The sequence below is a fragment of the Melospiza melodia genome, chromosome 1 (genome assembly GCF_035770615.1).
Source record: "Melospiza melodia melodia isolate bMelMel2 chromosome 1, bMelMel2.pri, whole genome shotgun sequence".
In the NCBI taxonomy this organism is placed as follows: domain Eukaryota; kingdom Metazoa; phylum Chordata; class Aves; order Passeriformes; family Passerellidae; genus Melospiza; species Melospiza melodia.
Window position 1 is genome coordinate 25,443,912 of NC_086194.1, and position 13,592 is coordinate 25,457,503.

Below are 13,592 nucleotides of genomic sequence, written 5' to 3' on the forward strand. Positions count from 1 at the left end.
TAGGTAGCTTCACTGAGCCATCCCACCCCTGCCGATACAGTGTAGGCTCCTAGGATGGGTGTCCCACAGAGAGGTCCTATCAAGGCCTTTTTAACATTCATACCACCATATATAGGATTCAGATTAGCTGTTGCTACCATGCTAAAGCACCTCATAGCTAATGACTGAGGAGGGATGATCTTGCTGGGTTTTTTGGTATTGGAGAGGAGTAGGAAAGTGAAAGAAAAAGTGGACTTAATACCCATACTCAAGACTAGTCAAAAGATGAGATATGGGTTGTAAGTTGCTGCAGACTTTATTCCTAGCAGGGCATTCAAGCCTTCTGTTTTCTTCTGGTCAAAACATCTTTGTTTTCCTTACTGCTTTAGATTTTGGATAGATGCTTTAGCTATTTGAACAGTGTTTTGGGTTTTTCCATGATTCAGTGACATGTATATGTTTAGAAACTCCCTATATGTTTTACAGGTGTAGCTGTGTTATCTGCATTAGCCTAAATTCTGAAACTGGGTACTCAGTAGAGAGTCAGATAGAGGCCACTGCTTCCATCCAGACAGTAAAACTTCATGAAACATGGAAAATGTCCCTAAGGCCCTTCAAGGAATTGCATAAATTATGTGTTCTGTAGCAAGTCTCTAGCTCTAAGCTAAACAAAATTCTTTGAAAGGTTTTCACACCCCACCCTGGCTTTTGTGTCAGCTCCCAGATCAAGACTGTCAGCTTTCTGCCCAGTTAGTCAATATCTGGAGGGAGCAATACACAGATACCATTTGCTGCTGACTGCAGACATCAAGTCTGAAGTTTGAAGTCAGTGAAGGCATCTCTCACTGAAGGTATCCAAAATAAGCAGAAGCTGAAGATTTTTTAGAAGAAAAAGTAGTAGAGCAAATAATCACCAAAAAATGAGTTTAAGATGGCTTTACTGTCTCTTTAAAACAATTAGAGGAGAGGATCCAGGCATAGCTGTCATCCCTCTTTTGCTAACTTAGGAATGGTCCCTGGGATATTGTGAGGGTTGGCATCCATGCAGGCCAACACCCACACCTTGAGTTTGAGGTTTGGCGTCTCTCTGCACTTCTGAGAAGGGTAGGGAAGAGGGTTGATTTGGGAAAGAGGTTGATGGTATCTGAATGAATGAAAGACCTTGTGTCCTATCCTTTAGGAAAGTCATTTATCAGTCAGCTGCACAGAAGCTTCCCATTTGGCACAGGGGATATTATGGAGGGATGGAGAGCTCTGCCCAGCTGTGAAGAGACCACGGTGGGCATAGCTGGAGTGAGGGCTGGACTTGGAAGGCACTGAAGGCATGCTTTTGTGGGAACCTCTGTGTGAAGGGCTTTACAGATTGGAATGGGGCTGGACTGAGTGTGGAAGGCTGGTGAGTCTCAGGTGGGCACCAAATCCTCAGTCCCAGCTCTCATTGCCCTTGGGCAGTGTTCAGCACTGTGTTGAGAGCCAATATCCTGTGCTTTATATTAGGATGGATAGTGGTGTTAGAGTTAGGGTCAGAGTTACAGTTAGGAGAGTAACAAGAAAATTGAAAGAAGTTAAATACCATCAAGTCCTGTGGGATCTGCTTGATCATGGGCAGTCTGGTGTTGGCAGTGCACTTAGACAACATTTTCATCGATGTACTCGGGTCATGTATTTTCTTGTGGGCACTAGTCACTTTGCTATTTTTACTTCAAGGATTATTTCAGATTTATGTGTAGGGACAGAAAGAAATGGAGTGGTTTTATACTACATATATAATTTAGAGTTCAAATGAGGTTTGATATCCATACAGGGCAATGGTTTGGTACTGATTTCTGTGAAAACTTTAGTCCCTAAGTGAACAGTAAGATTTTTGAGGACATCAATTTTCCATAAGTATGAACTCACACGACTTTTTTTTTTCCCTGGCAAAATACTGGTGAGAAATGATCCTAGTTCTGCAAGAAACTTCAGTACAGTTCTGCACTAATGATACAAAGTGTGGAGGACAATGAACGAGATAGTATATTAGTATATTATTGTCATCTATTTCCAAGGAAACAGGTTGTGAGCATTTGAACTAAGTCTAGACATAATTAGAGCCTGGATTACATCTGCTGCATGACATAAACCCAAAGCTACTAGCTCACCTAAATAGAAATTTGTTAGTTTAAGTATGATATGAAAGAGATAAAAACATAGCTGGGGCAACTTAGTTTCTGGGGGAACCATGGCAGTTGTAGTTATGGTACTTTAGAAACAGGCTGTTTATGAAAACTAGGCAGCCATGCAACAGTATGGCATTCCCCTTTTACTCTGGCAGACAGTACTTAAATATCATCTTGCAACTTAACACAATAAAATGAGAAATATTTACTGTTGCATGGACCTTTTCTCCTCCTTATGACTGAATTTATTGAAGACCCATTATTTTTCTTATTTGTGAAGTGTCAATATTTCCATAACACATAATTTTTCCCCCACTGTGGAAAGAAGCAGTTCCTCATTCACTGGCATTTGTTTGAGAGGTTGGCATGCCAACATGTGACCAAGAATCCACATGCAGCAGGGTTTGTATTTTGGCTCTGAGCAGAGATGGTGAGGGAAAACATGATATAGGTGTACAGAAATAGACTGGGTATTTAGGATTCTAATCAAGTCGTCAGATCTAATCTCAGCCTCTGGTAAGGCTAAACCTATGTTCTCATTCAACACAGACATTCTGTGATATTCTGGAGAAAAATGCTATAGAGTTGAAAGTTGAAATTTTCATTGGAATTGAAAATAATTCTTCTGATATTATTCTATACATTCTGTACATTCAGGTTTTCAATCTAAAATCAGATAAAGGAAATTATTTTAGAACTGACAAATGCCTTTTACATGCCCAAGTTTCTGGTAGTCCAGCTCAAAACATCTTAAATGGACAACTAATGGTTCTTTCAGAAAGTTAACTTCCAGACTGACACTGAATGGACAGACACTACTGTATCCCATCTTTGGCATTGTGAAAATATCTGCTAGGAAAGCTGTTTCAAAACAGAAAGGCTCGTTCTTACTGTCCCAGAAAAAGTAACTTTCTGCTAAGTGCTTTTAACTAGAGTTTGCTCCTGAAATTTTGCTGCACACTGTGCAGACATAATGTATGTAGCTGTTAAAAGAAATATGTATTGTAGCCATTCTTGGTAAATAATCAGAGAAAACTTTCTAAATTAATTATATTCTAATAAATGACAGAAAAAGAAAGCAAACTTTTGTAAAACCAGAGTTATTTTGTCTAGGAAGCAGAAGGTTTTTAAATGGGCAGTAGACATTATTGACTGATCAATTCTGTCTGTGTTCCTTGAGACATTGCACCCCAGCGGATTTCTGTGGCAATGCAGGATGTCATGACAGCTTACCCAGCGTAGGTTAGATTTGCCTGTGTGGCACTGTCTAAGCTCAAGGATGTTGCCTGCTGAGACCCTGAAATGTTTTCTTCTTATAATGCTGATTCTTTCTTTTGCCTGGTTGCAAAGTCCTACTTTGGACTCTTATTTGTTTCTATTAATTTTTATTTTTATTTGTTTTCAGTGTGTATAGTTGGGAATTTGAATGCATTTGGTGTTAACTAGAGAGTTATTTGAATCATAATTTAAGATTTCTGAGAAAAAAAATAACAATTTTACAAGAAAAGTCTTCAGGCTACTACTACCAAAACCAGCCTGTCACAGTATTATTATATATATCCAATAGACAAGTCTACAGGGTGTAGTAGTTATGTACTGTAAGTACTTTGGAACTTACTTTATTGCAGATTCCAGAAAAATAATCTTTCTTTTACCTGAATATTTTTCTCACTGTTTTCTGTATTATTTGCAGGCTATCTCATGTTTCTGATGGCTAAGATGAAACAGGAATCTTATCTACAGCACACATAATAAAACATAATAGAAAGGGTCCAGTCCCAAGTTCAGTCCCTACACACAAAGAGATCCTCAGGTGGCATGGCAGAAGGGATCTTGGGTAGTTGTGTGGATCCTGCACAAAGGACTGCCAAAGCCATGCAAGTCACCAGAGTTGAATGTATTGCATAACAAGTTCAATGCACAGCACAGATTTAGATAGTATTACCTGCAGAACAACAGTGATAACAACACTGTAGAACTTAACAAGCCAGGAAGTTCCTGGAAGGCATTTATGATAACTTCTTCCTCCAAGCCTCCAAGTGATAGAGAAGCCAGTTAGGAGATGTGCATTGCTGGACCACATCCTCACCAAGGAGGGGCTTGTTGGGATTGTGAAGATCAAAGACAGCCTTGTGTGCAGGTCAGCCTGCAGTGACCATGAGATGGTGGAATTCAGGATCCCAAGGGCAGGGAGGCGGGAAAAGCAAGGTCAGAACCCTAGACATCAGGAAAGCAGACTTTGGCCTCTTCAGAGCTCTTGAAAAAAATGCTGTGTGATGACACCCTGGAGGAAGGGTGGGGCTAAGAAAGATGATTAATATTAAAAACTTGCCTCCTACATACTCAAGATTGTTCCATCCCAATGAATAAAAACTCAGACAAAAATTTCAAGAGGACCATGTGAATAAACAAGTTGTTCTTGGCCATACTCAAACACAAAAAGGATGCAAGGATGGGTAACCTGTGAGGGATACCTGTGAGAATCATTGTCTGAATATTGAGAGATGAAGTCTGGAAAGCTAAAACCCAGCTGGATTTGAATCAGACCAAGGGGTGATGGAGGCAACAAGAAGAGTTTCTATAAGTACATAGGTGACAAAAGGAAGACTGGGGAAAATGTGGGCACCTTGCTCAATGAGGTGTGCATCTGGCTACACAGGGCGTGGAAAAGGTTGAGATACTGAATGCCTCTTTGCTTCCATCTTGACTAGCCTTCAGGAGTCCCAGATCCCGAAGACCAGGAGGAAAGACTGAATCAAGGAACATGTATCCTTGGTGAAAGAGGGTCAGATCAGGGAATACTTAAGTAAACTGGACATAGATGAGTCCGTGGGTCCTGACAGGATGCTGAGGGATAGCAGATGTCATTGTGAGGCCACTTTCAATAATCATTCAATGATCTATGATCATTCATGGTGACTGGGAGAAGCACCTGAAGACTGGAGGAAGGTAAATGCCACTTCTATCATTCAGAAGGGCAAGAAGGAAGACCGAGGGAGCTACAGGCTGGTCAGCCTCACCCTGATCCCTGGGAGGGTGATGGAATCCTGGAAACCAGTCCCAGGCACATGAACAATCAAAAAAAAAAAAAAATCACCAGGAGTAGTCAGCATGGCTTGCCTGAGGGGAAGGTCTTGAGCAACTTGAGGAACTTGTATGATGAAGTGACTGGCCTGGTAGATGAGGGGAGAGCTTTGAATATTGTTCACCTGGACTTCAGTAAGGCCTTTGGCAGTGTCTCCCATAAGATCCTTATAAAGAAGCTGTTGGCATATGAGCTGGATGAGCAGTAAGGTGGGTTGAAAAACAGCTGAATGGCCAGGCCCAGGGGTTGGTGATCAGAGGTGTGAAATCTTTGTTGGACTTCCTTCAGTGTCCATGTCTGTCTTCTACTGGGGCCTCAGAACTGGACATGGTACTCCAGGTGTGGCCTCAGCAGTGGTGAGTAGAGTGAAAGGATTACTTCCCTTGACCTGATGGCAGCACTCCTCCTAATGCAAGCCCAGGATCCCTTCAGCCTTCCTTGCTACGCAGGCACACCACTGGCTTATGTTCAATTTTGCATCTAGCAGGACCCAGATCTACTGCAAAGATGCTCATGCTGGGTGTCCCCCAGCATATAATGGTGAATGGGGCTGTTCCTCCCCAGACTCAGGACTTGCCCTTTCCTTTACTGAACCTCCTGAGCTTCCTGCTCACCCATTCCTGTCATGGTCCCTCTGGACAGCAGCACAACCCTCTGGTGTATCAACCACTCCACCCAGCTCCCAGATTTGTGTCAGCTGCACCCTGGCAGGGGGTACACTCTGCCCTGTCATCCAGGCCATTGATGAAGACGTTAAACAGAATTAGACCCAGCCCTGACCCCTGAGGTACACTGCTGGCTCCTGGCCTCTGGCTAGACTCTGCCTCAGATGTTCAGACAGTTTTCAGTGTGCCTCACAGTGTGTGTCTGTCCAGGCCATGCTTCACTGGGTTCTCTGTGAATTTCTTACGAGAGACAGTGTCAAAGGCCTCACAGCAGTCCAGGCAGACAACGTCTGCCGCTCCACCCTTGTCTTGTACTTTCTTTGTACTTTGCCTCTAATTTCTATTTATAACTCCCTCACTATGGCTACCAGGGTGGCAGAGCTAAGTGCACCAGTACACAGAGTGTTCACCACAGTGATCTTCTCAAAGAGGGGACCAATTCCACTGCCTTTTTAAAGCCTTTAACTGAGAGGTGTAAGAGCATAGACAAAATTATCCCTCAATCTTTGGGGACGTGAGCCATAGCTCAGCAAGCCTGCGGTGCTGCTGCTCGGGCAGAGTGAATTGTGTCCCTGACACCTAGTGGCAGCATGGCGCTGTGTAGCAGTAATTGAGTCTCTGATACTCGCTTTATTATGATGCTCACACTTTAAGGAGGTGTTTTATTTTCCTTTTCTATGTGTTGACCCCCTTTGTACTAATGGAAGATCAAGCATCAATCAATGTCTAAAGTCTTAATGGATATTGGGATATATAATGAGAAGCCTGAATAAATAGGATTGAGAACACTGAATAACTATTTTACTAGCAGTGTATCAAACATGAGTATTTGAACAAATTCAAAATAAAGAGTTGATTAAGGAAACAAAGGTGGTGTTCTTGTAATAATTAATGACTTATTAGGGCTGATTTTGTTATCTCCTATAGTTTAGACATAAAACTTAGTTATTTAATAAAAATTTAAATGGGAAAAATTAAAAATGAATGGTGCCTGTCCCATTTACTCTGTTATGTCATGTATATGTTTTGCCATGGAATATACCCATACCCTTTCATTCACCTATCATATCTTCCTGAAAAGTCTGATGGTTAATAAAGCAATGTATGGTGAAATTATTTTTGCAATAAGAAATAAGGACATAATCTTAAGTATACAGGAACAGAGTCTATGGTTTGTGTGATGGAGAGCAGAATCATCACATGGATGAGATGCTGGCTTTTCAAGCACTGGTGCTGTGGAGCAGCTGACTCTTCTGAAAGATGCCAGCCACTTCATCTGGAGACTGAACATCCAAGTGCTTCCCATCAACCAGCTTGATTGACCCTGACTTATTGAAAATGATTATGAAAATGTACTATTTAAACCGAGGTAGGAAAAGCACTTACAGTGGAAGACTTAGAGTGAGCACCTCTGTGGGAAGGGATCACAAAAGATGCAAGAGGCTGCAGTTTTGGGTAGCAGAACGTGGGACTGATATCAATAGCACAAACCTAAGGATCTGTTTATGAGGTTCCCAAATGCAGGCCCCTCTCACTGTGTCAATGGCCATGCCAGACTGATGAGAGTCACTTGGTACATAACTCAGCTTGTTTTGAAGGCGGATGGTGATCTAAAATAATTGCAGAAGCATGGTAGTGGTATGTAATGCAAAAGTTTCTCCTTCAACATGACACCAGATGGTGATGCTACATATCTGTTCAGTGTTAAGTTTTGCACAATGCACATTACGTGTACTCTGAGCAAGGAGGATTTTGGTAGTGACTTCCATGTAGTCATCACTGGCTCCTGTAAAAAGACAGGAGCCTGGGGCTTGTCACTGGAATGTTGCATACATTCATGTTTCATACAGCTCAGTGAAACTTTTTGTACAATTTGTTTCACAGATGACGTGCATGTCAGAGGTTTGGGAACAAGGAAAGAATATTCCCAAATATTATTAATAAGACCCACAAAAACCAAAATACATAGAACCAAATAATAGAACTATCTCAGCATGCATTGAAATTCATTGAAATGAAGTTTCCTGTCATACATAGGAAAACATTCTTCAGATAAAGTGGGAAGATAAAATCTTTATCAAAAAGTAGAATATTAGTTGTCTTTAGGATAGCAATTTTTAAAAAGTGTGTATAGAGGATGAATCAGTGGAAAGCTGAGTATCTGGCCATGCTGCAATTTTTTTTTTTTATGTACTGGAGAGAGTTTTGTGAATATTGTCTAGACACACACACAGAACTATTTTTATTTTCATCATAGTCATGGTGAGAAAACCATGCTGAGGTGAGGATACATTCATCTTCCTAGTGTAGAGTGTGACATAGGTAATGGTTCCTCTGGTTCAGTTTGACATTTTCCACAGATACTTACTTTTTTATTAACTCTGTGACATCTTTATAATAATACCAGAAGGACTGTTTTTTAGGGATGTGTTAAAAAGCAGTATGCCTTTATAAATTCACCCACTCTGATTAGTGGTTATAAACACAAAACTCCCTCATCATACCATGTAGTGTAAAGTTAGCAGTGCCCTTCTAGATCTTTATGAGATCTGCTGTGTTTTCTTTTCCTGTGTAACCCTGGAACAGGATTTTTAGGATGTGTAATGCAATGGGGGGACAATTGCAGCACCTCTGTAAACTTTTTACTCCTAATCTGCTTATAATGCTTTCAACATAATTTAATGTAATCATCATTTTGCCTTGCTATAGTTGTATTTATAGAACATTAATAAAAGCTGGCAGTGATGAGAAGGATTTTACATCTGTACTGTACTGCAAAGCCTGACAGTTAATTTTCAAAAACTAAATCCTGCTAATGAATTACTACTCCTGGAAGGTTTTGGAGAGGCATTAGCAATATGTGCCAGACCTGGCAGCTGTGCTGCTGGGAAATGGTGAGGTGCAGGAAGCAGATATGGACTGCAGGCAGCTGTCAGGCAATTATGTGAAGGGAGGTATTAAAGAAAACACTGCACAGCAGGTGCAGCCCAGGGAAAAAGGAGCAGCACCAGCCACTGACATAGAAATGGGAAGGGTGGCTGAGGTACAAGCTGGTGGCACACCATGTGAAATACACAGTCCCAAGGCTGCAGCCATTGGCTGTGATTGCACAGGAGCAGGCTGTGACAAAAAGTGAATGTCTCACAATGTGCACTCACACGGTATTTTACAGTGGATGGCTGCACTTGATGTGCAGTTCATCTGACTAAAAGGTGTCACCCACATTTAGGCTACAGGCATCTCCCAAAGCCGTGGCCTGTGTTCAGTCATGCAGCAAGTACCTCCCTCCCTGCTGATTCAGAGGGAAGCCTGGAGGCCCTGGAGGCCCTGAAGGCTGCAGGTGGAGCTGTTCAGTGCTCCACGTCCCTGAGCTGCTTGCCAAGGAGGCTGCAGGGCAGCTGCTGAGACCCCTCTCCCATGGAGCATGCATAGCTCTCCTGAAGCAAAAAGGCCTTGGAAGCCCATGTTCTTTCCCAACAGTGAGACCCTCCCCATGTAAGACAAGGTCCCAGAAATGCCAGCATCACTGCAGGGCTGGGGGGCAGCAGCACTGCCAGGGACAGCAGATCTCCAGCGTCAAGTGGAGGATTCCCACACCTCAGCCAATCACTCACTACCTTCTGCCAACAATACAAATGTCAAGAAGAAATACTTTATCTTGGGAATAGCTGGGGTAGGACAGACTTGCGGCAAGTTCCTTGGGCAAATACTGCACAATAGTCAAGACAACACTGACAGATTTGTCTGATGATAGACAAGTTTTCATGGGAAAAATGTGATCTTAAGTTTGTGTTGAGGTCCTTCTTTCATGCTTTCCTCAGACCCTTGGCACTGTACAGCCAGTTAGACTCATGGCAGCATCAGCCCTGGTGGATGATGCTAAACAGCCCTGCTGTAAGCAGGTCAAACAGTGTGCATGTATGAAATCAGTGCCTGTCTTAGCTACTCCAAAGCATGGCTTCTCCCTCCTCCACAAGGAAACAGCCCTTTCCAGGAGGCCAGCAGTGTCAAGTGGGGCCTCTGAGATGACATAACTCTGGCAAGAACTCCCTTTTCTCCTTCACATTGGGCATCATGAACAAACAGACAGTTTGGGGACTGTCACATGCCCTGCACTGTGCTCACATGGTCCCATAAGGAATGTGAGTCCATGGGTTTTCAGGTGGCATCTGACTGATAACTTGCTCTGCAGCTGTCTGCACACAGATGAATCTGGGATGTGACACTGTTGCTGCAGTGAGGGACTAAGTTCATAGGGCAAGAAACAAATCACTTAACACAACTCTTTGCATCCAGCATGATAGGCAGTAAGATATCAATGCAGACACAATGACACTACTGATCACTCATCACTGAGACACCACCAAGCCAATGCACAGCAATTATCTTCTGACCAGATTATAAGTTTTTCCTTTCTTTCTGCACACCATTGTCAGGTATCTCACAGGCAATGTGGAAATATGGTCTGTGGGTGGGCACTTAGATGATCTGGCCACAGTGTCTGATCACTTTTAACAGCCCAGGAGGTAAGAGAGACTTAGGAACACCAACCTTGACCTCCCTAATACTCCCCCTCTCTCCCTTGTCTCCACTGTAGCTCATCTCTTCCAGCATACAGCTTCCCAGAAGAAGAACTGTTCTTCTAGCATGACCTTGATCTTATCTTCTCAATCAAGTGTTTCGTATTTTGGGCTGTTTTCTAAAGATGTCCAGTGTACTCCACAAAACAGAAGACAGCAACCATTCCACAGTAAAATGCTGAGGCTCTTTGGCACTGCAGAGCACTGTTGAAACTGTGTGATTCATCATGGATATATTTCCCACTGTCAGTTACTATCCCAACCCTCCAAATAATGAGCTCTGTCAAGGTGATGTGCAGAAGGAAAGCCAGTACTCAAGTTGAGGCCCTGCTGTACTTGATGATCACAGCCCCAGAGGCAACACAGGTTGCCACTGCTTGGGACCATGAATTTCAGGCAGATACCTATCATCTTTACTCCTTCCATTCCTGTCTCAACATCATCTGGGCTGTGCTAGATTGACATCTAAACTTGACATCACAGCAGCAGCATCTTTGACCTTCACAACCTCTCCCTTTACCACTTGTGCTGTGACTGCTCTCATTTATTCGCAGAGAGCCAACCCTGGAGCTGCTGTCACCTCAGCCTCTGCAGCAGCTGCCAGACCTTTCCTCCTCAGAAGGTTCAGGGGTGAGTTCCTCTACTACAATCCAAGTAAACAAGGCAGGTGCCACAATCCCTTTCAGACCCTCCCAGTTCTTCAGGCCTATAGCTTTTGGACCCTTGCCTATATCTTGCAGAGCTGCTTGTTCTGACTCCGTCCAGACCTAAAGTTTATCCCAGGTCCTAACTCTCCCTAATCCCTATTCACTCTGATGTCACTGGCTTTATAACCATCTTGTATACAATTTCCTAACTAAGCCTTCTTTCTCCATCTCTTCTGCACTCTTCACTAACCTCCAAGTTAAGAAGAGTGGGGCAGGAGGTTTTATTCTCAGTGGATAAGATTCAGTCTTAACCCTGGCACTTCATTCTAGAGATGCCTTTTGGTGCAGACATAGTTCTGTCACACCTGGAGAGAGCAGGCAGACAGTCCTTGAGAATGGCACAGGGCATGAAATGTCTACATAACAAGGCTTACTGGAGATGTGTTATCTGTATGTACATGAGAGTGACATAAGCATCCCTCAAAGCAAAATGTTGGAATCCTGCTGCCTACCAAGCACAGACATCCCATTCAGGACATGAGTGTGTTAAAAACTGTGGGGAAGCCAAGGTGAATCATTGTCATACACCACAATGTCTAAACTGACACTGGATGCTTACCTACTTTAAGTTCCAAGTCATAATCTCAGTGTCCTGTGAGCTGAGGGATTCCAAATCACCTTACCTGCTGTATGCCACACATACAGCACTCTGTTCCACTGTGGAGTGAGGACACACAGCCCTGTTCACATCAAGCTAAGCAGCCCTATTCATTTTGTCTGTGTGGAAGCAGCCTCCTTCCTCTGGACTGAAGTGTATAATTGATCTGATTTTCTAAAAGCCTGGGTATAAAGGCCACTTGTCTGCTGAATTTTAATTTGCCTTGTCTTGGTGGAACAGCCTGTGCTGCCATATCTTTTCCCTTAGGCTTCTGTGGTACGATGGTTGCCATGTCTGAAAGCTCATAGCATTCAGTAGAAAGTTTCCCCAACTCCTCTCGTATTTATTTTTAGATTTCAATGAGAAAAATATATATCCATCCACAACTCTAGGTAATGACAGCTCTTTGGGATCAGAAGCAATGCTGAAATAATCATGCTCACACAGTGCAACAATAAATTCCCTTAACCAAACAGCACTTTGAAGCAGTGGAACAAGCCTACCCCAGAACTGCTTTATCATCTATCCCCTTTTAAGAAGATTAAACTGTTATATTTCTCTGCTGCTGCTTTCATCTTCCCTCTGTGAGTGTCATCCAGGCCTCTAGGCAAGCATAACTTCTTATCCTCATCTGGAGACTTTAAGTCAGGAAAAATGAGGGTGAGAGAAAAGAAAAATTACAGACATATTTGTCAATAAGCAGTGGGTGTGTATGAGAAGAACCTGGTTAAAGAATGGAAGCCATGGCCAGGGCTGGATGCCTCAGGCCCCAGGTGAGTGGTTTTCTAACACTGCATCATAAACTCAGAGCTAGGACACTGCTTGAAAACTTTCATTATGCACTGACACATTGACAGCCATTTCCACAAAGATCCAGATCATTACTGTAATTAGCACCTACTGTTGTTGTGTCTGTAGATGGGACATTAAAGCCAGAATTTTCTATTAATTCACACCAATTATTCTATCCAGTTCATGGTTAAGGCATAATGAAAAGGCAAGCAAAGATGACTGTCTTGGGCAGAAAAAAGTATGAAAAATAAAGGACATTTCAAAGAAACATTTTAGATAAATAGTTCCCTTTAGAATCTTCTCTACATAATGCATTTCTACTTTCAATTGTATGAATAATTTGCCATAAGGTTCCATTTGTTGTCAAAAATAGCACTTATCTGCTTTCATACACTTTAATACATTTTCATGATGTATTAAATTCATGCATCACGTTGTATATACCACTGATTTTAATTTTGTTAAAGCTAAGTTTCAAGTTAATATTTGGGAGGTCTCAGCAATCCTATAAAGGAGTAGCATCCTTTGGTCTTTGCAAAAATGCAAATTGTTGTTGTTTTAAATCAAATATGAAGGTGTGGACTTCAAACCAAAGGTGGTGTGGGGAAATGAGACAACCTTTTATAAAAAGAGCACAAATATTGTTAAGATAGATGGGTGCTGCTGGTAATTCTGTAAACTCAGACATTTCTTTTGTTGTCTTCAATAAAACTATTGAGTTCTCAGGAACTCAAAACAGAGGTAAGTGGAGACAACGGTGTGGTTTGGTTTTTAGGAGAGCATTTCAGAGTCTGTGTTCCCTAAACTGTCCAGTCCTGCCTGAAGCCCATTTCTCTTCCAGGCACTGCCACTCAAGCTCTGGAGCTCTCCTTTTACAGCTTCCTCAGTAATTCAGAACGTGAGCACAGTAAAACCCTTCAAGCCTGAAGTCCTCTCCATGCTGCTGAGCCTGCATGACCATTGCCAGGAAGTGTCTCCCAGAATGTTCCACTTCCTTCCCAGGTTATCTGCTTTGCTGACATGTTTC